The sequence below is a fragment of the Pan paniscus genome, chromosome 23 (genome assembly GCF_029289425.2).
Source record: "Pan paniscus chromosome 23, NHGRI_mPanPan1-v2.0_pri, whole genome shotgun sequence".
Taxonomy (NCBI): domain Eukaryota; kingdom Metazoa; phylum Chordata; class Mammalia; order Primates; family Hominidae; genus Pan; species Pan paniscus.
The window spans coordinates 42,506,669-42,534,385 of record NC_085927.1 but is presented as its reverse complement, the minus strand read 5'-3'; the positions used below and the strand labels follow the sequence as shown (position 1 = coordinate 42,534,385).

The window sequence follows — 27,717 nt, the reverse complement described above, 5'->3', positions numbered from 1 at the left end:
CTCATGCCTCAGCCTCCCAAGTAGGTGGGACTACAGGTGTGTGCCACAATACCTGGCTAATTTTTGTATTTTTAATAAAGACTGGGTTTCACCATGTTGGCCAGGCTGGTCTCAAACTCCTGACCTCAAGTGATCCACCCGTCATGGCCTCCCACAGTGTTGGGATTATAGGCGTGAGCCACCACACCTGGCCAAAGTGCTACACACTTTTAAACAACCAGATCTCGTGAGAACTCACTCACTATTACAAGAACAGCAAGGAGAAAATCTGCCCCCATGATCCAGTCACCTCCCACCAGACCCCTCTTCCAACATGGGGGATTACAGTTTGACATGAGATTTGGGTGGGGACCCAAATGCAAACCATATCAATCACTGTAGGGCTGCTGACACCTAGAAAATGGCAAACACATCTGGCTTCATGGAAGAAGCCCCCGGAGTCAGTTAACTGCAAAAGTCAATAATATAATATATCTCACACAGTCACAAATAACATCCTGACAAACTATATTGGTCAGACTCCTTCAGTTGCAAGTGTCAAAATGTTCAAGATATTAGGATGTCTGAGATAGTTCTTGATAGATTCCAGCAGAGCTGGATCCAGGAGTTCAAATGAAATAGAGCTTGATCTCCCTCTTTATCTCTTGGCTCTGTTCATCTCTACTTGGCATTTTCTTCAGACAGTCAAAATGGCTGTGAGCCACCCAACCTGGTCCCTAAGCTCACCATCCCCAAAGGATAAAGACCCTCTTTTTGTCCAGCACCTCTGTATCTAATCACATGGAACCTTGCTTGGATCAGTGTACTTGGCCTCAGCAATGGGATGTAGAGATAGTTTAGCACCAGTCAAACCATGTGCATCAGAGTCCCACAGGAAAGGGGGCACTGGGGGTCTCCCACAGTTTGCCTCTCAAACCTCTGGCTCAGAAACAAGTGGGAACATGTGGATCTCAGTACCTGCCACTCACATTGGAGGGGACTTGAGCCCAGACACAATGCCCAACATAAAGTACAGCTGGAGTTAAACAATGTGAGGCCAAGCAAACACTTTTCTTTGAGTAGGCCCACCCAGACGTGAACAATTCTTCACCTCACATCTATAGTTTTCCCCACCCTGTTATACCTTCTGTATGGCTAAACTCCATTCCCTTCAGGCAGCCTAAAAAGGAATGGGTCAGCTGGGCGTGGTGGCTCACGCCTATAATCCCAGAACTTTGGGAGGCCAAAGAGGGTGGATCACCTGGGTTTGGGAGTTAGAGACCAGCCTGACCAACCTGGAGAAACCCCGTCTCTACTAAAAATACAAAAATTAGCCAGGCATGGTTGCGCATGCCTGTAATTCCAGCTACTTGGAAAGCTGCGGCAGGAGAATCGCTGGAACCTGGGAAGTGGAGGTTGCGGTTAGCCGAGATCATGCCATTGCACTCCAGCCTGGGCAACAAGAGTGAAATTCAGTCAAAAAAAAAAGAAAAGAAAAATCAAAACAAAAGGAATGGGTCAGGCAGATCAGGGCATGACCCATAGCTTGGACATCTTCATAAACTTGGGTGAGTTACCATCTAACTTCTCTTGGTTTCCTCATCAGTCAAATGATAATTCTAATAACTATCTTTTAAAAAGAGTCCTCCCTTCAGAATATATCTCTCTAGAAAGTACACACCTTGAGGGCAGGAAGTTCTGCCTGGTTTTCCACTGCTGTATCCCAGAGTCCTGAGTGGCACCCGGTACACAGGAGGCCCCCTGCCCCACTTCTTGCTTGGGTGGATGAATGAACGAACCCCTCTTTAACCATCATCCTATGTCTGCCCCTCAATTCCCTTGTCTCCCACTGCCTCTTCCATCCCTGCATATGGCTCCAGCCCCCTCCACTCCACTAAAGCTGTCCTCTCAGTGGTCTCCAATGATCCTCTGTTGCTAATTCAGCAGGCACTTTTCTGTCCTTATTGGAATCCACGTCTCTCTATCATTTACAGTGGCTGGCCATCCTTCTGTCCCAAACTCTCCTTATAGTGGCCTCTGGTGCATGCTTCTCTCCTGGCTTTCCTCCTCTCTGTCTCTTGCCACTCCTTCTTGTTCTCCTTCAAGAACTTTTCTTCCTGCATCATCCCTAACCGTGGCTATTCCATCTGCACACGATCCCTGAGCACTCTTGTCAACTACCTCAGCTTCAGCTGCCATCTGCATGCCAACAGACTCCCGAGTCACCTTTTTCCTTCCCAGAGCATCAGGCTCTTATATCCAGTTATGTCCTCTACATCTCTACTTTGTCTCCCATGGAAACTTCAGAGCCTAAACATCCCAGACCAGGCTCAGCATCTTCCCAGACACCCTCACCTCCCTCCTTCTCCTCCTCCTCCGCTTCCTCCTGTGACCTCCATCTCTGCAGCAGGAACCACCAGTCATTCAGTTGCCTCAAAACAGAAACCTGGGAGTCATCTCCCGCTCCTCCATGTCCAAATGGTCTCCAAGTCTTGTCAATTGCCCCTTGTTAATGTTTCTCTGACCTGTATCTTTCTCTCCACCCATTTCCACTATCTTGGACAGCTCTGGTAAAGTCAAAGCATTCCCAAGAATTAAACTCTGTGCTTAAAGCTTAAAATAATCCCCAACAGGACATAAAAAGAAGGAAATAAAGAGATGAGAAACTCAGGTCCAGAAGGGCCTCCCAAAACTTGGAAAGGAGGGTGCACTCCAAGGATTAAAAAAAAAAAAATGACACAGACCAGAATAAACTGAGGTTTGCGAAAATGCTGAGACCAAGGGAAAAGGACTTTTCTCCTTATGTTTGGAATGAGAAAACTTGCAGTAACAGTCTGGACCAAGTTGATGAAGCAAAGGATGTCATATTCATAGCTGAGAGAGAGAAAAACAAAGCTGGTACCTGTGGTACGTTTACCTTCTCTTGGGAGTGAAGATTGTCCTCCTGGAGACAAGCAAAGAGAACGTTCCTAGAAGAAAGCTGGTAAGGAGGCTGTCAATGAGCTCAGTGTTGCTTGAAATCTACCCAGTCCCCCATGGATGCAATTGCTGGCCTATCCCAAATTATACTTCACTCCTTTGTTCTTTTATACTTGTGGTGCCTACTCTATGCTGAGAATTGGAAAATCAGTAGGACCCAATCCCTGTCCTCAAGGAATTGGAGAGATAGTCGCGTAAATATGCATAATGTGTTGTTGGGGGCCTGGTAGAAGGCTGTGCAGAGGGTATGAGGCTTAGAGAAAAGAACTTAATTCTACCTAGTTGGAAAAGTCATCCTAGGAGAATTGAGGCTTGATTTAGAAAGACAAGTGCATGGCCTTTGTTGGCACTGGTGATTAAGAGCATGCCCAGGAAAGGAGAAAATTCAACTAGTAAGAGGAAACCTGGCATCAGGGGAACTGCATGTGATTGGGTGTGCCTGGAGATTTAAGAAATCCTAAAAAATAAAAAAGACTAAAAGACAAGAGATGGAACAATTACCCCCTTGTATTAAAACAAAAAAATAGTGGACATCATGAGAAACAGAAATCAAAATATGGTGAAACTCTGTGCCATTTTGGGAGTGCTTAGACAGTGGTCCATATTCATGGGGATACCATAAGTTCCTTAGAAGTCAGTCAGGTTAGACAAGTGGTTGGGAGGAAAATGATCTGCCCCCGGGCAGGAGGCATTTGGATGTGTCTGGAGGCAATTTTATTTGTTATAACTTGGGGACGGTGAGGGGGTAGTAGTGATATCTACCAGGTAGAAGCCAGGGATGCTGCTGAACATCCACAGCACATAAGACAGCTTCCCACGACAAAGAATTGTACTGCCCCAAAATGTCAATACAGTCGATCCCACTTATCTGCTGGGGATACATTCCAAGACCCCCAGTGGATTCCTGAAACCACTGATAGTTCTGAATCATTATTCCTCTACATACCTATGATAAAGTTTAATTTATAAATTAGGCACAGTGCCCTTGAACTTTGGGGGCCACTATGAAGTAGAATAACAGTTACTTGAACATTCCGTGATAATGGATCCAGTAACTGAGATGGCTGCTAAGTGGCTAACGGGTGGGTGGCATATACAGCATGGACGTGCTGGACGCAGTGATGATTCATGTCCTGGGCAGAATGGAGCTGGGTGGTGCAAGATTTCATCACACTACTCAGGATGGTGTGCACTTTAAAACCTAGGAATTGTTTATTTCTGGAATTTTCCATTTAATGTATTTGGACCGCAGTTGACCGTGGGTAACCGAAACCACAGATAAGAAGGGACTACTGGAGTATCAAGGTTGAGAAATGTTGCACAAAACTAACTTCATTTCCTTTTTTGGAGATTTTACCAGACTAGAAACCAGAGGAAGCCGTGGTGATAATAGAGTTCAACATGTTTCAAAGCATGTTCTGAAGAATTGTAATTACTCAGGATGCCAAAATCTATTTTTGTCGTATAGGTTTGGAAAACTCTGCATTAAAGTAAGCTTTTAGCGCAGAACTTCTTAGAGTCATAAATTTGGTCATATACATTGTTGGGGTACAAGAATGGAAAAGTAAGTAGAAATTCCCAGATTTATCTAACCCCAGAAAACTTTTGCCATTTTCTATTGAGATGGTTGTCCTTTTATTAATTTGTAAGAACATCTCACATTCGAAAACCATTAATGCTTTGTCATACTTTGGAACTATTTTCTCCTTTTGACAAAGACATGTTTGCCTTATTATTCAGTTTTTAGCAATTTTTCAGGTTTTTTTTTTTAAATGCAGCCATATGTCTTCGTCTTTGGAAGCAGATTGTTATTATGGTGGCTAAGGGTGTTTATTTGAATCTAGGTCACACCACCTAATAGTTGTGAGACCTTAGATAAGTTGCCTCCTCCACTTTAGTTTCTTCTCATGTAAAATGAACATAGTAATAATTGTATGAGCTTCGTAAGCTGGTTGTGAGGATTAAGAGACATTATATATGTCAAGCACATAGCTCAGTGCCTGAAACAAGTGGGCACACCAGAAATATGGCCCGTCATTATTAAGAATGTTCAGACCTGCTCTGGGCACCCAAAATCCAACCTAAGTCAGTAGGGGAGATATGATTAAATAGCATCATAAGTCACATAATTTATTTCACTTGGCTACAAGTTTAGTATGACTCAGATGAGGACTGGGTTGCCAAAAGCTCTAATCAACAAATGCCAAATAAATAGATGAAAATAGGCTCAACTTTATTAGTCATCAGGGAAATGCAAATTGAAACCACAATGAGTTGCTACTTTATAGCCATGAGAATAGCCAAAATTAAAAAGATTAATAATGCTAAGTGTTGGTGAGAACATGGAACAGTTGGAACAGACACACAGAAAGTACATATTTTTTGTAAAAGCATAAATTTGTACAACCACTTCAGAATATAGCTTGATATTGTCTACTAAGCTGATCACACAGGAGTTATTTTAGGTATACCTGACCTAAATACATGCATGTGTGACCAAAGCACATGATTATGCTAGATTTGTTTATAATTGCTGGAAATTCATATGTCCATTTAATAGAATAGATAAATCAATTGTAGTATATTCATATAAATGGAATATTTTCAGCAATAAAAATTAATGAACTACAACTACATATAGCAACTTGAATGAATCTCACAAACACACCATTTAGTGAAATAAGTCAGAAACAAAAGATTGCCTATTTCTATAGTTCCATTTACATAAAATTTAAAAACCAGGAAAACTTAACTATAGCATTAACTCATATACATATTTAGGTGATAGAACTTCTAAGAAAAGCAAGAGATTATCACCATAAAAGTCAGAATAGAAGTTATCTTCAGAGAGGATGGAAGGGATAGTCATGGAGATGAGGCAGAAGTGGGCAAAGTTCTAGTTCTTGATTTAGGGGGTGGTTATGTGGGTATTTGCTTTGTGATAGTTCATTGAATTGTTGTTTTTTGTTTTTGCCCTTCTTCATAGTTGTGCTATATTTCAAAATAAGATTTTAAAAATGTAATTCACTCTTAGGATATATGAATGGAAAGATGATACCCAGAACAAAAACAAGAGCCCTGCACCTAGTTAGCCAGTCCACAGCCAGAAGATTCTGGTGTTCTGGGCTGCACCAATTTTGGGTGTTTGAAAGGGATAGTGACAAATTAATGTATGGAAGAATGAACCAAGTAGTGGATGGATGAGGCATATACCCCAGAAGAACTAGAGAGAGTGTGACCAACAACATCTTCAGAAACATGGAGGATTATCATGGGAAGATAGATTAGACCGATTCTACATAACATCTAGTGGGCATAGTTGGGACCCAATCAGTGTTATCAGTCCTGTGGAAAGAGCAACTTTCTAACAATCAGAGGCACATCTTACTGGACTGCCCCTTTAGGTAAGAGGTTCTCATCACTGGACAGTTGGAGCAAAGATGAGAGAGTTAGGAAACTTATTGAGAGTTTCAAGAGATTAAGTATTATGTGAGGTTCTTAGCCTGAGATGTTTGCACCCCCTGAAATAGAGACAAACTTGCATGTGTGTTTATGTGTGGATGTCACATGAGCATTTTGGGGGAAAGGGGTCCATAACTTCCTTCAGCTTCTCACTAGTCGCCTGACCAGCCCAATTAAGACACCATGGAGGTGACCCTTACATTATCCTCCAGTGATGAGATTCTGTGGTATTAACCAATGTTATGAGCAGTCCATTGGAAGGAATTGCTCAATATCATGTTGATGCAGAGCAGGCAAGCCCCACAACTGGGACTTAGCCTGGGAAGGTTCTTGGCTTTGTTCAGGAAAGAATTCAAGAGCAAGAGAGCAAACCAGTGGTAGGAGAAAACAGCTTTATTGAGTCAGCAGTGTTACAGCTCCGTGACTCCTCCTGCAGAGCAGGGCTACCCCACAGGCAGTGTGTTGAGAATAGGAGCTCAGGGCAGTGTTTCAGTCATATTTATACCCATTTTAATTACATGCAAATTAAGAGGCGGGTTATTCAGAAATTTCTAGAAAAGGGGTGGATCTGTCAATGCCATGGAAAGAGGCAGTAACTTCTGAGTTACTGGCAAGGGTAAACTGGCATGTACTGGTGAGCATGTCTTATGGAGAGGTGCTTTTGCCTCTTCCCTGGTTCAGCCAGTCATCAGTCTGGTCTGGAGTAAAGACCTGCCTCCCACCTCAGCGTTTCCATCGTAGAATTAGAAATTAAGTTCAAGGCCAACCGCTGGTATAGTGTCAGGGTAAAGCTTACAGAATCTGGAGTCAAGGTTCCTGGTTTAAATCTGGATTTACTATTTACTGTTTGTGTGTCCTTGGGCAAGTTGCTTAATTTTTCTCTGTGCTTCAATTTCCTCATCTCTAACACAGGGACAATAATCTCCCTCCCAGGGTTGTAATGATGATAGAATAAATTAATCCAGGCTTAGGAAGGTGGTTGGTTCAGTGAATGGGAGCTTTAAAAACACACTACAAATATACCCTGTTATGTTGATTACTTAACCATTTATCTCAGCTAAGATGAAATAAGCAGTTACAATAGACAAAAAGGGGAGAGGAATTGAATTAAATTCTGAGTAAATTCTTAAAATAAGGAAATTCAGCATTCCCAGGAGAGGCTGCAGTCACAAATGAACCCCACTCTAGGAGTCATCTTATCCTTATTTCATAGATTCAGGCTCTCAGGGCTTGACTCCCAGCACCTCACTTAGAAGATAAGAACTTGCGGCCCAGAGAGGACAAGGGCCTTGCCCAAGGCCACACAGCAAGGGAGCATCTCCAGTAACAGAACAGGAAGGGAAAGAAAGGCCTTTGAAATCGTTCAGCCCCATTCCATTCTTTAGAGATGAGAAGAGTAGTAATAATACGAGCAATAATAATAATCATAATAATAAAAGCCAGTGTTCTGTAGAGCTTACTCTGTGCAGGCACTGTTCTCAGTGCTATATGTATATATGCAGTGCAGTCCTCATAACAACCCTATGAGGTGGATACTATTAGAACTTCCGTTTTACAGATCAGGAAACTGAGGCACAAGTGAACTTCCGTTTTACAGATCAGGAAACTGAGGCACAAGCAGTAAATGGTGGAGTGGGGCACAACCCTCAGGCAGTCTGGCTGAGCTCAGGGGAGTGACATGGTATCAGATATCCTAACACTCCGCCATGCAGGCACAGGGTTTGTTGTCCTTCTAAGAAGACCCTAGAGTAAGGAGTGACAGGTTGGGAAACCTCTGCAGACACCCCTGTCTGTTCCGGGTGTTGAGAGGGCCGCTCCTCCATGCGATGTTTCCAGCAGCGCCAGCATCTTGCACACACTGGCTTGGCCAGGTTCGCTGCCGTCATCAGCTCCAAGTGACCTGGACTCGGATCCCTTCTCTTAGGCTGACTCACTTTATGAGCTTTCTGGGCATGGTCGGCCTTTGGAGTGGGAGTCGGTGGCCCAGTAACACGGTGATGAAGAGGGAGTATTAGAAAATGAGCAAATAGAGGAATGGATCCCAGGGGAATAGTTAAGAAATCAAAAGGTTCCCCGCAACTGGGAGACAGCCAGAGAGGAGAGTCTCTCTGTGTTTCACAGATCAGCAGAAGTCCAGCCAAAAGTGAGCAGAGAAGAGGCACCCACCCACGAGGTGTTCAGGGGGAGGGAGTTCTGGGACCCAGCTAAACCGTGAGGGACCCTCCCCCCCAACACCCACTGCCCTCCCTCTCAATCCCACCTCCCTCCCTATGTCCTCTCTCACCCACCCGCCACTCCCTTTTGATGGCCACTGGCCTCCTTTATTCTCTGCTTCTCTCTTTCTTTTTTTGAGATAAGAGCTTTGCTCTGTCACCCAGGCTGGAGTGCAGTGGTGCGATCTCGGCTCACTGCAACCTCTGCCTCCCAGGTTCAAGCGATTCTCCTGCCTCAGCCTCCTGAGTAGCTGGGACTACAGACGCAGGCCACCATGCCCAGCTAATTTTTGTATTTTTAGTAGAGATGGGGTTTCACCATGTTGGCCAGAATGGTCTTAATCTCCTGACCTTGTGATCCACCTGCCTCAGCCTCCCAAAGTGCTGGGATTACAGGCGTGAGCCACCACGCCCGGCGTATTCTCTGCTTCTCTTGAGCACAGTGGGACCTCGGGAGGGGATACATCAGTCCCCTACACCTTAATGAAGACTTTAGGCACTGTGCTCCCTTTACACAGCCTCTGCAATGAAGTTGTCCTCTCCACAAGTGCAACATACACAGTCCATCCTCATCATTCACAGACTCCATGTTTGCCAATTCATCTACTTGCGAAAATTCCTTTGTAGCCCCAAAATCAAATCTCGCAGCAGTTTTGTGGCCATTCACGGACCTGCTCAGAGTGGTGAAAAATTTGAGTCAAATAAGATAACACCCTGTCTCCTGGTTTCAGCTCTCAAACCATAAACAAGTGTCCTTCTTGCGGTCTATTTGGTGCCACACTTATGCATTTTTGTGCTTTTTGTTGATGATTTCACTGTTTAAAATGCCCTCGAAGTGTAGTGCTGAAGTGCTGTCTAGTCTTCCTAAGTGACATTCTTTATGGAAAAAAATAGATGTGTTAGATAAGTTTCATTTAGGCATGAGTTATATAGTACCATTGGCATTCAGTTTAATGTCAATGAATCAACAATATATATTAAGATGTCTTTCAGCAGAAACACGCATAACACAAGTTTATATATTAATCACTGGATGAAAATATTGTGATCAGAAGCTTAAAGGAACCTAACTCTGTATTTCTCCTAGGAGCAATGGGTCAGTATTCACTTATTCAGTGTTCACCGCAACTTTATAAGGCATAACTAGCATTAATAATGAGAATCAACTGCATGTGTATATTTGCATGTGTGTGCATGTGTTTGTGTGTATGTGTATATGTGTGAATGTATATACATACATGTATACGTGTATACATATACACGTATACATATATACGTATACATGTATACGTATACACGTATACATGTATACATATACACATATATACATATATACATATACACATATATACATATACACATATACATATATACATACATATATACGTATACATATATACATACATATATACGTATACATATATACATACATATATACGTGTGCATACGTATGTACACATATATACGTGTGCATACGTATGTACACATATATACGTGTGCATACGTATGTACACATATATACGTGTGCATACGTATGTACGTATATACGTGTGCATACGTATGTACACATATATACGTGTGCATACGTATGTACACATATATACGTGTGCATACGTATGTACACATATATACGTGTGCATACGTATGTACGTATATACGTGTGCATACGTATGTACATATATATACGTGTATATACGTGACGTGTATATACGTGTATACATATAAAAGACACACATGCCCATCTTGTAAAGAGTCCTTAAATTTGCTTCCTGCCTTTGAAAGCTAAAATGCTGTGATTCTAGGCGTAAGCAGAGCTAACTGAAACAGTCATCCTGCACCTCTGTGTAACCCAATGTTCACCTGTTGAAGGCAGGACCATCTAGATCATGAAGTCATTTTTCTTACAAGAACTTAAAGCTAAGACCTCTACCTGAGATCTTCCTCTGCCACCTCCTGCATCTTCACACCATCCTTGGTTCACTGGAAAGAGCCCTGGCCTGGTTTGGGAAATCTGGGTCATCCTGCTAGCCTCACACTCCCTGGGGCCAGCAGTAACCACCAGTGCCAGTCACTTAAACCTGTAAATGCAATTTTCCCTTATTTCATGATTTTCCTCACCCAATCATTTGGGAGAGCTAGTGAATAAAAGTGCATTAGAAAGTCTAAAGCTTCATAGAAATAGGAGATGGGGAGATAAGCAAAAGAGAGTATGGGCTTTGGGCTTAGACTGACGCTGGGGAAAACCAACTGATGCTGGGGTTCTGAGCTTGGCTCTACTGTTTGCCAGCATTGTGACCTTCAGCAAATTTCTTAACTTCCCTGGGCCTCTGCTTCTCTGGGATAGCTCAGAGCAGATTACATGGATGAATAAGGAAAGAGAAGGAGGTTATCAACAATTCCCAAGTGCCCGTACACCACGATGAGTGCCTTGTGCATCTCCTCTAACCTTCAGAGGTATTTCAGAGGTATTTCTGATCCCTGTTTTATAGAGGTGCCAAGAGTCATTCTGCCCAAGGTCACAGGTAAGTGGTGAAGCAGAATTTGGACTGAGATTGACAGCCCTGTTCTGCTTGCTGCCAGGGACCCTCAGGAACACCCTGGTGTAATCATCTCTTCCCAGTACAAGGCAAGGAGCCAACTTAATTAGAGAGTTTATTTATAAAGAATTTCACAAGGCCCCACCCAAGAAACATGTCAGTACCTTTGAGACCAGCACTGACCTTTTGCATATGAACTGCTCTTGTGTTTTGGTCAACTGATCTCACACCAGGCCTGAAGCCAAAACCAAGAACATTCATTTCAAAAGAATGATTTAAACAAAAAGAAAGAAAGAATACCACCCTCTGGCACTGTGTTTTAAAGACAGTGTACACCATCTATAAGCCCCATTTTGTCAAGAGGGACAGAGGCCCAGGAACAGACTCATTTGGAAGAAAGAAATTGTCTGTTCTTATGAGCACTGATGCAGAGGACCCCTCCATGAAAAACAAAGAATATCATTTTTTTTTAACTGACAGACATTGAAAAGCAATAAGATTTCCTTTTTTCTTTTCTCTGTTTTCCTGGTGATGTCTGTTGAGCCGTCCTGACATTGCATCTAACAAAGGCCAGAGAATTCTTCCCCTTAAGAGACCCTCAGACAGAAGTGGGGCACACATCACCCGGTGGGGTGGGGAACATTATAATTTACCGCACTCCAATCACCAAAAGCTCCTTGCTGCTCCCCGGCATCAGACAGTCACATACAATTCACAAATTTGTAAATTTTTGAGGCTCCCAGCAGTCCTTTGAGGTGGATATTGCATCATGATGTCATCATAATGGGTTTGTTTGCCCGATGCACAGTAAGTCAATAAACCAAGGCAACAGGGATTGCAGCAAAGAGAGAGTTTAATAATCATACGGCAGCCAAACAAGAAAACAGGAGGAAACCTCAAATCCACCCCTCCAGGGAGTTGGAGCTAGAGATTTCAAGGGGTTTGAAGTGGGCCAAGGTTCAGGATTATTGATTGGTCAAAGAGTGCAGAGTAAAGTCCTGGGACAGGGAAATGAAGAAACTGCATTCTCGTGCCGATTCGATTCCTCTGTGGTTGTTTTCAAACTGGTTGGCATTAGCTTTCCTGCTGGAATTCAGGATCTGAAGAACATCTTAGGCAATTCTTAAACAAAAGCCTTATGAGTCCGTGGTCACTGATCGTAGCTATAGGAACAATGGGGATATAAATCAATTCGTAAACAAAAACCTATGATTCTAAGGTTAGAAATCCTAGCTATAGGAACAATGAGGATGCAGATGGTCAGTATCTAGTGCTACCTGACTCTCAGTTACAAGGAAGTGGGCCAAAGTGTGGCCTGATTAGTGCTTAATGGAACTATATTTCTGCACAGGACCCAGGATGTAATTTGTGTTAACCCTGTGAGGACCGTTTCAATGATACTCATTTTACAGATGAGATAAGCAGAGATCAAAGAGGAGAAATGATTTGCACAGGGCTGCATATCACACGCACACTTTCTTCCCACTGATTCTGGCATCCATGCCAGGGGAGGTAAGACTCCAGAGAGTTCTGCCAGGCCTTTTGGAGCACAGCCTGTATGTCTACTGAGGGCTTCTCTAGCCAAAATGCTCAGGCACAGCCCATTCTTACCATCAGCAGGCAGGAGAAGCATGATCCTAAAACCAGGGGAGGCCCCCTGCCCTACTGAGGCGTGGGGCACAGGGCAGTCTTCCAGCAAGCTTCCTGGAAGTGAAACCAGCCACATCTCTGGAATCTTGGAAATAGCTGTACTGGGGAGCAGCTGGCTTCACTGCTGACAGGTGGCCATGGCAGGCTTGTTTTCCAGGAAGACCAGAGATGATGCAGACAATGGGTTTGTTACATTTTGGAGTGTGTGTCTGTCCATGTGTTGGGGGTAGGGGAAGCAGCTTTCTAAAATACAAACATCTGCCTCCATTAAGCCTCCAGATCGATAGGACACTAGAAGCAGACCCTGATCTCTTGCTTGACTCTTGGTCTTCACCCCCAGGAGACCTCCATACCAATAGCTCCATCCTCCAGGGGTGAAGCTGGAAGACAAAGGAGGCACTGTGATGGGCCAGTGAATGCTGCTCAGCCTCGTTCACGTCATGACACTCCTAGAAAAGAGTGGTAGTTATACAACTCAGCAGGTCGATGGAGGAGGCTGCTAACAGCTGAAGAGAAGGACCTAGAGGCCCCTGGCCACTCTAACAGATAATGGATCAGCAGCCAAGGGCACCGATTCAGATGATCTGGGCAATGGGCCCTGAAGTCAGACGGTCCTGAGCTCCTTGGTAGCCTTGCTGCTCAGTGTGCCGTATGGAAGTACTGGCAGCATCCGTATCACCTGGGAGCCCCTTAAAAATGCAGAACATAAGCTGGGCACAGTGGCTCACACCTGTAATCCCAGAAGTTTTCAGGAGGCTGAGATGGGAGAATCACTTGAGTCTAGGAGTTCAAGACCAACCTAAGCAGCATGGTGAGACCCACCCCCACCCCCAGCCCATCTCTACAAAAATTAAATAAATAAATAAATAAAAATTAGCTGGTTGTGGTAGCATGTGCCTGTGGTCCCAGCTACTTGGGAGGCTGAGGTAGGGGGATCACTAGAGCCTGGGAAGTCGAGGCCGCAGTGAGCTGTGATCACACCACTGCACTCCAGCCTGGGCAACAGAGTGAGACCCGGTCTCAAAAAAAAAAAGGGAGAATGCAGACCTGTTTCCAGACCTGAATCTACATTTTAACAAAATGCCCAGGTGATTTGCAGGCTGTTCTGCATAACCACTGGTTTTGACCAAGGGATGCAAACTCAGATGCGCAAGGGACCAGGCATTACCATGAGTCAGAAGCCCAGGCTGGGAGTTCGAGGCCATCCTGCAAGAGAAGTCTCAACTTAGCCCCAGCCAGGGAAGCCTGATTTCCAGGTTCTTTTATAACAATCAATTCTCAGGCCGGGTGTGGTAGCTCACGCCTATAATCCCAGCATTTTGGGAGGCCGAGATGGGCGGATCACAAGGTCAGGAGTTCAAGACCAGCCTGGCCAACATGGTGAAAACCCATCTCTACTAAAAATATAAAAATTATCCGGGTTTGGTGGTGCACGCCTGCAGTCCCAGCTACTTGGGAGACCAAGGCAGAAGAATTGCTTCAATTCTTCAGGAAGCGGAGGTTGCAGTGAGCTGTCATCACACCACTGCACTCCAACCTGGGCCACAGAGCGAGACTCTGTCTCAAAAAAAAAAAAAAAAAAGAAAAAGAAAGAGAAAAAAAGAATCAATTATCTGGGGTCTCCAATATCCAGACTCCTTATTTTTAAATATTGGCAACTAATTTAAAAATTTTTTGAAACACTGTATACGTCAAATAAAACAGCCACCCACTTAGGGTATCTTAGGGAGCCAGTTTAGTGCCTCCAGCTTCAGACAGAAGACACTGAATTTGGCCTTACCCTCTCTGTACAGGGGACCATTGAGCTTAATGGTTAAGGCCACAGGATGTACAAAGGACCTAAGAGTTTAAATCTTACTCAGCCAATTCCTAATTACATAACCTTGGGCGAGCACTTGACATGCGATCTTTGTTTTTCTCACCTGTAAAATAGCCCCAATTGGCCGGGAGCTACGGCTCATGCCTACTATAATCCCAGCACTTTGGGATGCCAAGGCGGGCCGATCACCTGAGGTCAGGAGTTCGAGACCAGCCTGGCCAACATGGCGAAACCCGTCTCTGCTAAAAACATAAAAATTAGCTGGGCATGGTGGTGGGCGCCTGTAGTCTCAGCTGCTCAGGAAGCTGAAGCACAAGAATTATTTGAACCTGGGAGGCAGAAGTTGCAGTGAGCCAAGATTGCGCCACTGCACTCCAGCCTGAGTGGCAGAGCGAGACTCCGTCTCAAAAAATAAAAACAAAACGGGGCCAGTAAATGTCCCTAGTGGAAAAGGGATTAACCTAAAGACTAATTGAGGTAACGCACTCTTAAAAAATTGTAGATACTTAAGATATGTTGATTTGCTTCCTCTAGCGCCTGACTGTGCACACAGATCACCCAGGGGATCTTGTTAAAATGCAGGCTCTCATTCACTAGATCTGCAGTCCCGCCTGCCTGGGGTTCTGAATTTCTAACAAGCTCCCAGGTGATATCAATGCTGCTAGACCATGATCTAGGCAAGGGTCATCAAAGTTTTCTGCACAGAGCCAGATGGTACCTATTTGAGGCTTTGCAGGGCACATGGTCTCTGCGGAAGCTACTCAGTCAGCTCTTGTAGTGGGAAAGCAACCACAGACAATACGTAAATGAATGGGCAGTGCTATCTTCCACTGGAACTCTATTCATGGACACTGAAATTTGAATTTCATATCATGTTCCCACTTCGAATAATATTGTTCTTTGATTTTTTTCCCGACTACAGTAGCTCCCCCTTATTGGCAAAGGATACATTCCAAGACTCCCGGTGGAAGCCTGAAACCATGAACAGTACCAAACCCTACATTTACTGGGTTTTCCTATACATACACAACTGTGATATAGTTTAATTTATAAATTTAGGCACAGTAAGAGAGAAATAATAATAAATAATAATAAAATCAGACAATTATAGCAATCTACTGTCACAGAAGTCATGTGAATGTGGTCTCTCCCTCTCAATATGTCCTGTTGTATAGTACTCACCTATTTTGGGGCCATGGTTGACTGCAAGTAACTGAAACCACAGAAGGTGAAACCATGGATAAGGGGAGACTGCTGTTTAAAATTTTGAAAACTCTTCTTAACCCATGGGCTGTACAAAAACGGGTGGTGCGCTGGCTTTGGCCCTCAGGCCATAGTTTGTTGACGCATGATCTAGGTCATCTTCAACTCTGAGCCTGGCCGTCTCCCTCCCCAACCAGGCTGTAAGCTCTGTGGACGCACAAGCTGTACCCAGTGACCTCAGCTCCCCTCCCCGCCTAGGCCAGGGCCCTGGACAGCGGAAAGCCCTGTCCTTTGCCCTACACAATGAGCAGAAGCCTGGGAAGAGAAAGTGTTGCCTTTCAAGGCTGACACTTCCCTGGTGCCTCCCTTCCCCTCCATTCAATTTCACGGTCACACTGTAACTCTATAAACATGTGGTTTATATGACTCAAAAGAATCAGTGACCCGGGAGTTCAATAACAACAGAAGGAGTTTTCATTTATTAAGGGAAAGAGCTAAGAAAAGGAATCAGCACTGATAAGCAGGATAATTAGACAGTTCCCCAAACAGTCCATCAAACCCTGTTGTTCCCATCACCTTCCCACCACCCCTTCTGGCCCCTGGCAGCAAGTGACCCAAGCGGCTGGGGCAAGGACACCTTTGAGCTCTAAGTCCTGGTCTTCAGAAGGGTTGAAGGAGGGGCAAAGGCTTTTGAGAATTTGAGACTAATGGCTTGCCATGGTCTGAATGTTGGTGTCTTCCTAAACATATTATTAGGTTCATATGTTGGAACCTAATACCCAATGTGATAGTATTAACAGGTGGTTCCTCTGGGAAGTGATTAAGTCATGAGGACTCTGCCCACGTGAATGGGATTAGTGCCCTTACGTAGGAGGTGTGAGGGAGCTCCCTTGCCCCTTCCGCGGTGTGAGAATGCAGCAAAAGTCACCATCTATAAAGCCTTCATCAGACACTGATCTGCTGACACCTAGATCTTGGACTTCCCAGCCTGCAGAGCTGTCAGTAATAAATTTCTGAATTATCCAGTCTAAGATATTTTGTTATGGCAGCCCAAACAGACTAAGACATGGCTCTTACATTCATTCAACAAATACTGATGGATTTGGTGCCAAGCTGTTTGGAGTTAAGGAGTCAATAAATGTTCATTGAATATATTGGCAAACATTTCATGAACATTTGTTATGTTTAATCAATGGGTTAGATGCTGGGATGACACACTCATGGTTAAGATTCAGAGATGAAAAAGACATAGCTCCTGTATAAAGGGAATTTACACATATAAAACATAGTCACAGTCTAGACAACAATCTAGCGCAGGGCTTGGCAAACTACCACCCACAGGCCAAATCTAGCCCCACAACCTGATTTTGTTAATAAAGTTTTATTATAACATGGCCCTGCTTATTTGTGCACATAATGTCTATGGCTACTTTCACACTACAAAATCAGAGTTCAATAGTTTTTATGTCCTACAAAGCCTAAAATATTTACCACTGGACTCTTTACAGAAAACGTTTGCCAATCTCTGGCCTAACACAATGCTTTTCCAAAAATGTGTACAACAAACCCCAATGAGGAATACATTTTGTCTTGCCACCTGATCGCTAGATACTGTATATTGACCAAGATAAGTTTTACAGAATAATACTTGCCCTTACTATGTTCAAGGAATTGTGATATCTTCAGTTCTAGTGTATTTTATTTTTTTAAATGTTGGTTGTGATCCATTAAGTTGATTTGATGACCAATTTCAAACTCACAGTTTGAAAAATATTGGCTGGACTAGGATCAGTGGCTCATGCCTGTAATCCCAACACTTTGGGAGGCAGAGGCAGGTGGATAGCTTGAGTCCAGGAGTTCAAGACCAACCTGGGCTACATGGCAAAACCCATCTTTACTAAAAATAAAAAAATAAAAAAAATGCCAGGTGTGGTGGTGCACACCTGTTGTCCTGGATACCTGGGAGGCTGAGGTGGGAGGATCACCTGAATGTGGGAGATTGAGGCCGCAGGGAGCCATGATCATGCCACTGCACTCCAGCCTAGGCCCCAGAGTGAGACCCTGTCAGAAAGAGAGGGGGGGGGGGAGAGAGAGAGAGAGAGAGAGAGAAAGCAAGAAAGAAAGCGAGAAAGAAAGAAGAAAAGAAAAAGAAAGAAAGAAAGAAAAAGAAAGAAAGAGAGAAAGAAAGAAAGAAAGAGAAAGAAAGGAAAGAAGGAAAATACTGGCTTACTAGAAAGCAAATCATCTTCATTCATTCGTGTATTGAAGAAGTATTTATAGCATCCAGGCACTTTGTACATGCCAGGCACTATTCTAGGCACTGGAGATGCAATATCAAACACAATCAAGTCCCTGCCCCATGCAGCTTACATGCTATGGAGGGAAGCAGATGAAGAAAAGAATAAACAAATAAATCTTCCATATGTCAGGAGATGAGAAGGGCTCTGAAAAAGAAAGACACCAAGTAAGAGGCAGAGTGTGACGAATGTGATCAGAGAAGCCTTTCTGTGAGGTGCCATGTAAAGGAAGGAGAGAGTGAGTCATGTGGACATGTGGAGAAAGGGCATGACAGCAGAAGGAACAGCACAGACGAAGGCCCTGGGGCAGGAGCCACTCTATGTGGTCAAGGAACAGGGAGGAGGCCAATGGAGCAGGAGTGAGTGCTTGAGGTAAAAAGTGGTAGGAAATAAGCTCCCAGAGTGAGGACAGGTGGTGGAGGAAGATCATGTAGACAATGTACTGTGATCAAGGCAGAATGAGTAAACTCTAAAGCAGAAATATAAGCCAAGAGCTGAGAATCCAGTTAGAGTCATGATGGAGGACAAATCTCCAATGATACTTTCATTTATCAAAAAAACATGTAAGTGTGTGTAGACGCTGTACTTAGACAACCACAACAGTGTGAGGATCCAAAGATGAATGGACATTGGGCCTCCCAAGGGGGTCCCTTTCTAGCAGGAATCTAGCCATGAAAGCAAATGATTACATTGTCATAGCAGGAAATGTCATGGGCAACAGGAGCCCCTTCGAGGGGGTCCCAGGGAAGACTTCCATAAAGGTGGGAAACTTCAGCTGTGTCTCCAAAGATAAGGAGACATTGCAGGTAGAAAAAGCAGAGCAAACTGTCCAACACAGCAGGACCTACACACAAAAGCATAAAGGCCCAAGCAAGCTGCTCAGAATGGGGGGAGCAGCGATGCTTAACCCTGGCAGTGCATTCGAAGCACCCGGGAAGCTTGTAAATTCCACTTCTGCCCAGGGCCTAATCCCAGGGACTCTAATGTGATTGACTGGAGTAAAGCCCAGATGCTGGCATTGTTTTTATCCCCTGGTGATGCTAATGTGAAGCCAGTGTGGACAAGCCCTGGGCTGGAGTGAGGCCAGGAAGAGAAAGTGAGACTGGGGCCAGATCATGAGAGTGTTTCATGCTACACTCTAGAATACAGGCTTTATCTTCTTGGTGAGAGAGACCCACTGGTGGGTTTCAAGCGAAGAATAGGCACGGTCAGATTCATAAGGGAAAAAAGGCGTCCTGGCAGTGGTGTGAAGAGAAGAGAGGGGTGGGGGTTGGAAGCGGGGGATTAGGGCCCCATTAGGAAGAAACTGCGGCAGTTCAGAGAAGAGATGATAAGGGTTTGTACCCAGGCAGGAAGCAAGGCCGTGAGGAATGAGATAAGGATGCAGTCAAGTGATATGAAAAACGGCAGACTTGAATGAATTTGGGAACTGACTGTGCCAGGCGGGAAAAGAACTCAAGATTATCACGATTCCATTACTGAAGTGTACAATCAAGAAAAAATGGCTTGAAGGGGAAAGAGAATGGGTTCAGGTTTTAACATTTTGAATTTGAAATACCTTATGGAAAATAGTCACCATCATAAACCGTGTATTTATTGAAATAGTCACCATCATAAACCGTGTATTTATTGACCGCATACTAGGTGCCAGGCCCTGTGCTTCGTAGTTCATGTGCGTTTTCCTACTCAGTTGTCACAGCAGCTCTCTGGGGTAGGTAATCTCATTAAACCCATTTACAGAAGGGAAAACTGAAGCTCAGACAAGCGAAGCCAGTGGGAAGAATGGTGAATTACATCCATTATGGTGTGCACGGGATACTCGGCACAGAGCTTGGCACATGGTGAATGCCCAGAGAATGGCCATACTATTAATAGTTATTATCTCCTCCCCACGGTGGGAAGACCTCAAGCCAGGTCTGCGAGAGAGGGAATCAGGAATACTTGGGAGCCCTGTGGATATGTGGGTGCCTCAGAGTGTCTATATGTCGATAGACCCATACTCAGGCCGTTGCTTCATTTTATTTCCGGCTTCCTAATGAGGGTATCTCAAATACTCTTGATATTACCCCCTCACCAGCCCTATCCCACGACCGCTCATCATTATTTTATTTTTTTAAATTTCTTCCTACAAAGTTAATCTCAGTGTACTCACATCTGTTCTGTTCTGTGAGGGAAATTGTGTTGTTGGCCACGCAGCCAGAATAGGTTTTTTTGTTTGTTTGTTTTTTGTTTTTTTGTCTTGAGGAAAGAAGGGGAACTTTATTTATTTTTTAATACAGCTCTTCTTGCCTGGTCCCATGCCGAATAAACAAAGCTGCTATTCATTTCCGTATCTCCCCATCTCTACCGTGCCCAGAGTCATTTTAGCAGCAGCGCCTCTTGGGCTGCCTCTCCGAGAGCCTGGAACAGCAAATAAGAATGTTCTAAAAGTGAGTGCTGTGAAAATAGAATCCTATTTAATGAGACCGCAGAGAGCAAGACCGTTGCTGTCTTGGTGAGTGGAGGAGCAAACATTATGTTTAAAGTTGTGGTCGGAAAATGCTGGATCCTCAAATGTGGCCTCAGCTAAAAGCATCAGCCAGTGCATCGCAGGTCATGACTCAGGGGCAGGTAGCTGAGGCAGCTGCAGGAAGAACTTAGAACCAGGCTGCCGCCCTCCGGAAGACCCCCACCCCCATGCCTGGGGAACCCCCACCCACTCCCTCGCCAGAACACGTCTGTCATGGTCCTTCTCTTCTTGCCACCGCATCTCAATATCAAAGCTGACTCGACTTGTGTCCCATTCATGGAATCACAAGTATTGGGGTTAAAGAGGACTTCCAAAGATGTGGCGTCCAACCTTCCACCCAATGCTTCCTCAACAGTGACCTGGCTTTGCTCTTTTGACTTTGAGCCCTTTGTCCAATGAACAATGAAAACACTTGGTATATTAAACAGATCCTAGTGGAGCTGTTCTGGATGAAAAAAGAAAAGAGATCTAGAGACCCACCTAGCCGGGCTCCCGGCATGGCGCCATTCCCTCCATAGAATTCAGTTTGAAAACCACCCGCTTAGGTCAAAAGAGGGCCCAGGTACCAGGGTCAGCATCCCTTTATTCATTCAGTAAATTGTTCCTAAACACCTGCTAGTGTGCAAGGAGCAGGGAATACATTTGCAAGTTTAAAAGACCAAGTCCCTACTCTCGTAGAGCCTATATTTTGCTTATTATTTTGGAGGGTATAGAAAACTATTAATACAAAATAATTTCAGACAGTGCTAAGTGCGAGGAAAAACACAAAACAGAGTAATGCAATAGCATATGACTGGGAGTAACAGATGGGCTGCTTTAGATGGGATGATCCATCAGCTATTCAGATCATGAGAAGGAGCTGCCTAGCTATGGGACTGGCTGCAGCGAGAGCTTTGCAGGCAGAGGGAGTACCAAGGGCAAAGGCCCTGAGGCAACACTGAGCTTGGTGAGTTCTAGGAAGTAAAAGAGAGAGGGAGGGGGCAAGTGGTAGGAGATGAGGTCAGAGAAACCAGCAAGGCTAAACCACATTAGCCCCTGTAGGTGCACGTTATGAAACACTAGCAAGCGCGGGTTGTGTTCAGGTGCTGTTGGCATCAAACGCGATGGTGATTTTTTTTAAAGAGTTGGAGTCTGTCTCTGGTGCCCAGGCTGGAGTACAGCGACGTGATCATAGCTCACTGTAGCCTCAAACTCCTAGGCTCAAGCCATCCTCCCACCTCAGCCACCCAAGTAGCTGGGACTACTGGCGTGCACCACCAAACATGGCTACTTTTTTTATTTTGTTAGAGACAGGGTCTCACTATGTTGTCCAGGGTGATCTTACACTCCTGGCCTCAAGCGATCCTCCTGCTCAGCCTCCCGAGTGGCTGGGATTGTGGGCGTGAGCCACTGTACCCGGCTCACGATGGTGGTTTTGTTTCCTGCCAAAATAATGAAATTTGGACACTTTCACTTCTTTCCTCATCAAGGAAAGGGCCCTGAGAGGGAGATGAGAGTCCTAACTTGAAAATAAAAAAACCCCAGCCAAGTGCAGTGGCTCATGCCTGTAATCCCAGCATTTTGAGGGGCCGAGGCAGGAGGATTGCCTGAGCTCAGGAGTTGGAGACCAGTCTGGGCAACATAGTGAAACCCCGTCTCTACTAAAATAAAATTTAAAAAAATTAGCCGGGTGTGGCAGCGGGCGCCCGTAATCCCAGCTACTCGGGAGGCTGAGGCAGGAGAATCGCTTGAACCTGGGAGGCGGAGGATGCAGTGAGCCGAGATCACACCACTGCACTCCAGCCTGGGCGACACAGCGAGACTCTGTCTCCCAAAAAAAAAAAAAAATCCCTTCCTTCCCCTGTGAGTTTTCCTTTCCTTTTCCTTTCCAGTTGTACCACCAAAACAGAGTGACTTCCTCTCGGGGGCTTCTGTGTCCTCTTTCAAAACATGAGTGAACTGGGCCACTCAAAACTCTCTTTTTGCATGAAATCCTACAGGGAACTTGAAATTATGGATAAAAGTAGCATTAGATTAGCTGTAATTTTATTCAATAACTTTTCATTTACAACATGTATGATAGAGTCCATCAAGAGAACAATAAGGCCCTTTTGATGAACTCAGTCCTATATTAGCCTCAGCACCCAACTTCCCTTTCTATTTTGTGTCCTTGAATAGCATAGTGTTGACAAAATCACCAGTATTTTACCGGCTTTCTCTGCAATCTCCAAATAAACCAAGATGGAAGGAGAGGCCTTATTCTGAGGATTGCACCAGAAAAGGTCACCCAGGCAGCTCATGTATGTGGAACATTTGAGTGTCCTTTTTCGATGCTTTAAAGTCAAGCTTTTAAATATTTTATTTTAACAAAATGACAATCAAGCCATTTGTGCAACACGTCATATCCTTACCTGGAATACTGAAAACAGTCATAAACTGTCTTCCAGCCAGTGGTGTGCTGGCAAACTGGCTCTCTGGGGAAAACGGGGGGGAACCCTAATATGTTGTGTTTGCCAGTTTCTGGGGTATAAATATTTCCACCACAAATGATTTCAAACTAACAATGATCTAATAACTGGCTGACAAGATGTCTAAATATTTAACAATCACCTCTTATAAGCAAGTCTGAGCCAGCTCCGGGACACCATTGCTTCCAACCCTTATCCATGGTTGGTGTTCTTGAGTCGAGCCCCCTCGAATGCTATCATCTGAAAACAAACACCCGCAGTGGCAACGCAAGGCCCTGATAACTTTGGCTGGAGCCAAGGAGGGCCAGTGAGAGTGAGATGGGGAACAGAAGAGTGGAAGACACGAGCTGGAGTTGCTGAAGTCCTGGGGTTGGTGTGTTGTCAGAAATGGCCAGAGAGCCAGATACAGTGGCTCCCATCTATAATTCTGACACTTTGGGAGACTGAGGCAGGAGGATCGCTTGAGCCCAGGGGGTCAAGGCTGCAGTGAGCTATCATTGCACCATTGTACTCCAGCCTGGGTGACAAAGTGAGATGCTGTGTCAGAAAGAAAAAAAGAGAGAGAAGAGAAGAGAAGGAAGGAAAGAGAAGGAGAGAGAAAAAAGAAAGAAGGAAGGGAGGAAAGAGAAAGGGAGGGAGGAAGGGAGGGAAGGAGAAAGAAGGAAGGAAGGGAGGAAAGGAAGGAGGGAGGGAGGGAAGGGAAGGAGGGAAGGAAAGGCAGGAAGGAAGGGAGGGAGGGAAGGAGAAAGAAGGAAGGAAGGGAGGAAAGGAAGGAGGGAGGGAAGGAAGGGAAGGAGGGAAGGAAAGGCAGGAAGGAAGGGAGGGAGGGAAGGAGGGAGGAAGGGAGGAAAAGGGGAAGGAAGGAAGGAAATGAGAAGGAGGTAAGGAAGAAGGGAAGGAAGGGGGGAAGGAAGAAGGGAAGGAAGGGAGAAGGAAGGAAGGGAAGGGAAGGAAAAGAAGGAAGGGAGGGAGGGAGGAAGGGAGGGAAGGAAGGGGGAGAGAAGGAAGGAAGGAAAGGAGGAGGGAAGGAAGGAAGGAAAGGAGGGAAGGAAGGAAGGAAGGAAAGGAGGGAGGGAAGGAAGGAAGGAAAGGAGGGAGGGAAGGAAGGAAGGAAGAAAAGACAGGAGGGAGAGAGGGAAGGAAGGAAAGATGGGAGGGAGGGTGGAAGGGAAGTAAGGGAAGGAAGGAAGGAAGGGAGGGACGGAAGGAAGGGAAGGGAGTAAGGGAGGGAAGGAAGGAAGGAGGGAGGGAGGGAGGGGGAAAGGAAGGAAGGAAAGGAAGGAAGGAAGGCAGGAAGGAAGGGAGGGAGGGAGGAAGGGAGGGAAGGAAGGGGGAGAGAAGGAAGGAAAGGAGGAGAGAAGGAAGGAAGGAAAGGAGGGGAGGAAGGAAGAAGGAAGGAAAGGAGGGAGGGAAGGAAGGAAGGAAGAAGGAAGGAAGGAAAGACAGGAGGGAGGGAGGGAAGGAAGGAAGGAAAGATGGGAGGGAGGGTGGAAGGGAAGTAAGGGAAGGAAGGAAGGAAGGGAGGGATGGAAGGAAGGGAAGGGAGTAAGGGAGGGAAGGAAGGAGGGAGGGAGGGAGGGGGAAAGGAAGGAAGGAAAGGAAGGAAGGAAGGAAGGAAGGAAGGAAGGAGCCAGAATCTGACTCCAGGGGCAGAAATGGTAACTCCTCTTTAAGCCAAGCTCTCCCAAACCTACCTGTACTTTATACACCTCAGATCACGCCATAGCCTACCTTCACCTTGAGAATCATACTTCAAGACCCAACTGAAGTACCTTCCCCGCTTAAAGCCTCCTCTGCTTGCCCAAGCATGATGCAATTCATGCCCTCCTGTGAGCGAGCTCTGGGCCTAGCACAGCCCCATCTTACTGCACCATCTCACCATCTGCAGTCTCCTCTTCTGGGCTAGACCTTAAGGGCAGAAACCACAACTGGAGCGCCAACACCGAGCACACAGCCTGATACTCTCATTAGTTTACTCAACAAATAGCAGTTAAACCCCTACCCAGTGCCAGGCAGTGTTCTGGGCACTGAGGATGCAGTGGTGAACAAAACAAAGCTGATGCCTTCATGAAGGGTTTGATTCTAGAAGACACTCAATAGATAAGACTCTCGGAGTCAGTCTCCTGCAGTCGCTGTTCTTAGGAAGGCTGGCAGAGAAGAACTTTCATTCATTTTATTTTAACCCTAGCTAGAACCCACACATAAACAGTGCCACCTTTCATAGTCTGTTGGTTTTATTTTTTAATTATGACTTTGGGAGAAGGACTTGAAGGTGTATTAAGGTACCATCGCCATAGGTCAAGGGTTGTGGGAGGAGGTTGCTTGTTACATATTTATCCACTATAACCCATTAATAGCTTAGGCTGGGTTGCTTCACAGGTTAGGAAGCCCTGGCCAAAATGATAGATGGAGTGAGCTTAACATGCCTGGAGATAGGATGAGCAAAAGGCCTGAGGCTTTGCTCCCTGGCGGCCAGGGTGCCATATAAATCCAAGCTCCTGGAATGGGTAGAGTGAGGCAGATCCTGACCTCCCAGAGCAACCCAGGGCCAGCCACTCCCGCTGCCCACTGGTTGTTCTGGGCACTGGGGATGGAAAGGAAGAAGACAAAGTCAAAGGAGGAGAGAAATGGAGAAGAAAGGAGGATGAGAAGGGGAGGGGGGATGCTCTGGGGAAGTTTGCTCCTTCTCAGACTTAAAACTCTAGGAGAGCCTGAAAGGCCTTCCCCAGACTGCCTCCTATAGCACCAAAAGCCCTAAAGATGGAGTGGACTGTAGTCATGATTTAGGACACCCTACAGGTCACCCATTCTGTTATTTAGCCAACATTTTAGACACACACACACACACACAATTCCCTCTTGGTCTGCTTAAATATATTTTTAAATGGTGTTTTGTATCACTACCATAGATTATGAGTTTTATGGGCCAGATAATTTTTCCTAATACACCTTGAAATAAATATCTAACTGTTAAAATTATCCATGTTCATTTGTGTCCCCCCTAAATCATCCTGTGGGCCACCAGTGTCACGCATTGTGGGTCACTGGTAGAGAGAAGTCAGCATCCCAGTGCTGAGCAGGCTTGAAGCCAGTCTTGGTCTTTGGCTCATGGGTAAGTAACCCTATCCAAGTCACCTGCTCCTCCCTATGTGCCTCAGCTGCAAAATGAGAGGGTTGACCAGATGCCAACTCACGTCCCTTCACACTGAGATTCTAAGCTGTTTTTTCTATAAGGGTAGAGTTGCTAAATGCGGCATACTCAGAGCACACTTCTCAGCACCCCACCCTCTCCCTCCCTCCTGAGACTCCTCCCCCCACCCTACTACACCCCCTTTCCCTACTCCCAGATCTACCTGGGAGAGAAACCTGCACAGCTTCAACTCCAAAATTAAAATTCAATGTTTTAATCAGAAAACAAAAACCTCCAATTCTTCCCAACCTCAGCACAACGATCTAGACCCTTTAACTTTGGTAAAGTGAGTCACATCCCCATCTGCATAAAAAAATCTTTACTGCTTTTGGGAAATGTTTACAATGACCTTTAATATCCCAGTATTTCACAAGGGAGCCAGACAGACAAGGAGTCTAACCCATCCCCTGGCGGGACCCCACGCTCAGCATCCTCCTCCACTGTCTGTCTTTTGGATATAGACAAACCCCTCCCAAGTCCTGCAGGACAGTCAGCAGGCTTTCCAGTCCTCCCTAAAAGGCAGTGTGTGTGGAGGGAGGTTGGTTAAATACCATGTTTAATCGACCTCGGAAGCTATGCATGAGCAAGATAAGTCCAGCCATTGTGGCACCTAACACACCCTCAGCATGGCCCGTACTAAAAACACTTTTCAGAGGACTGGGAGAGGGGTGTCCATGCCCAGAAAATGTAAGCCATCGGGGCCAGAAAAATGAGGACAATAGCTTTAATGCTATTAATGTATCCTGGACTTTACAAAATCTCTAGATACCTTTTTGATAAAGGTGCTTACGGTTAACAACAAACAGCTAACATTCGTTGCTTTGTGCCTGGCACTGTTCAAATCACTGGGCCAGTTTACTTCTAAATCTTCACAGTAACTCTGTGAAGCAGGTACTGTTACAAACCCCATTTTACGGATGAGAAAATTAAGGTTTAGAGAAGTTAAGAAATGTGCCAAGGTCACATAGTTAGGAAGTAGTAAAGCCTGACTCCCAAACCATGCTCAAAGCCATACCTTCCATTTGTGGAGTATTTTGTATTTTTAAAACTCTTATGCATGCAATAATAACCATCACCTAGAAGAAATAGATAGATTATATATATATAGAGAGAGAGAGAGATTGATTGATTTTAGATAGATATAGATAGATGATAGATTTTAGATACAGATAGATTTTAGATCAATTGATAGATTTTAGATAGAGAAGATAGATAGATAGATAGATAGATAGATAGATAGATAGATAGATAGATAGATTTTGGATGGAGATAGATAGATGATAGATAGATAGATTGATTGATTGATTGATTGATTTTAGATTGATAGGTATAGATGGATAGATAGATTTTGGATGGATAGAGATAGATAGATGGATAGATTTTAGATAGATAGGTGTAGATAGATAGATAGATGATAGATAGATAGATAGAT

At 44.9% G+C, this 27,717-nt stretch overlaps 1 protein-coding gene across 10 annotated transcripts in view; it reads left to right on the top strand.

Annotated features, from left to right (window-relative positions):
- SYN3 (synapsin III) overlaps window positions 1-27,717 on the top strand; it is a 566,272-nt gene that overhangs the window by 467,554 nt on the left and 71,001 nt on the right. The gene's annotated exons all lie outside the window — the stretch shown is intronic.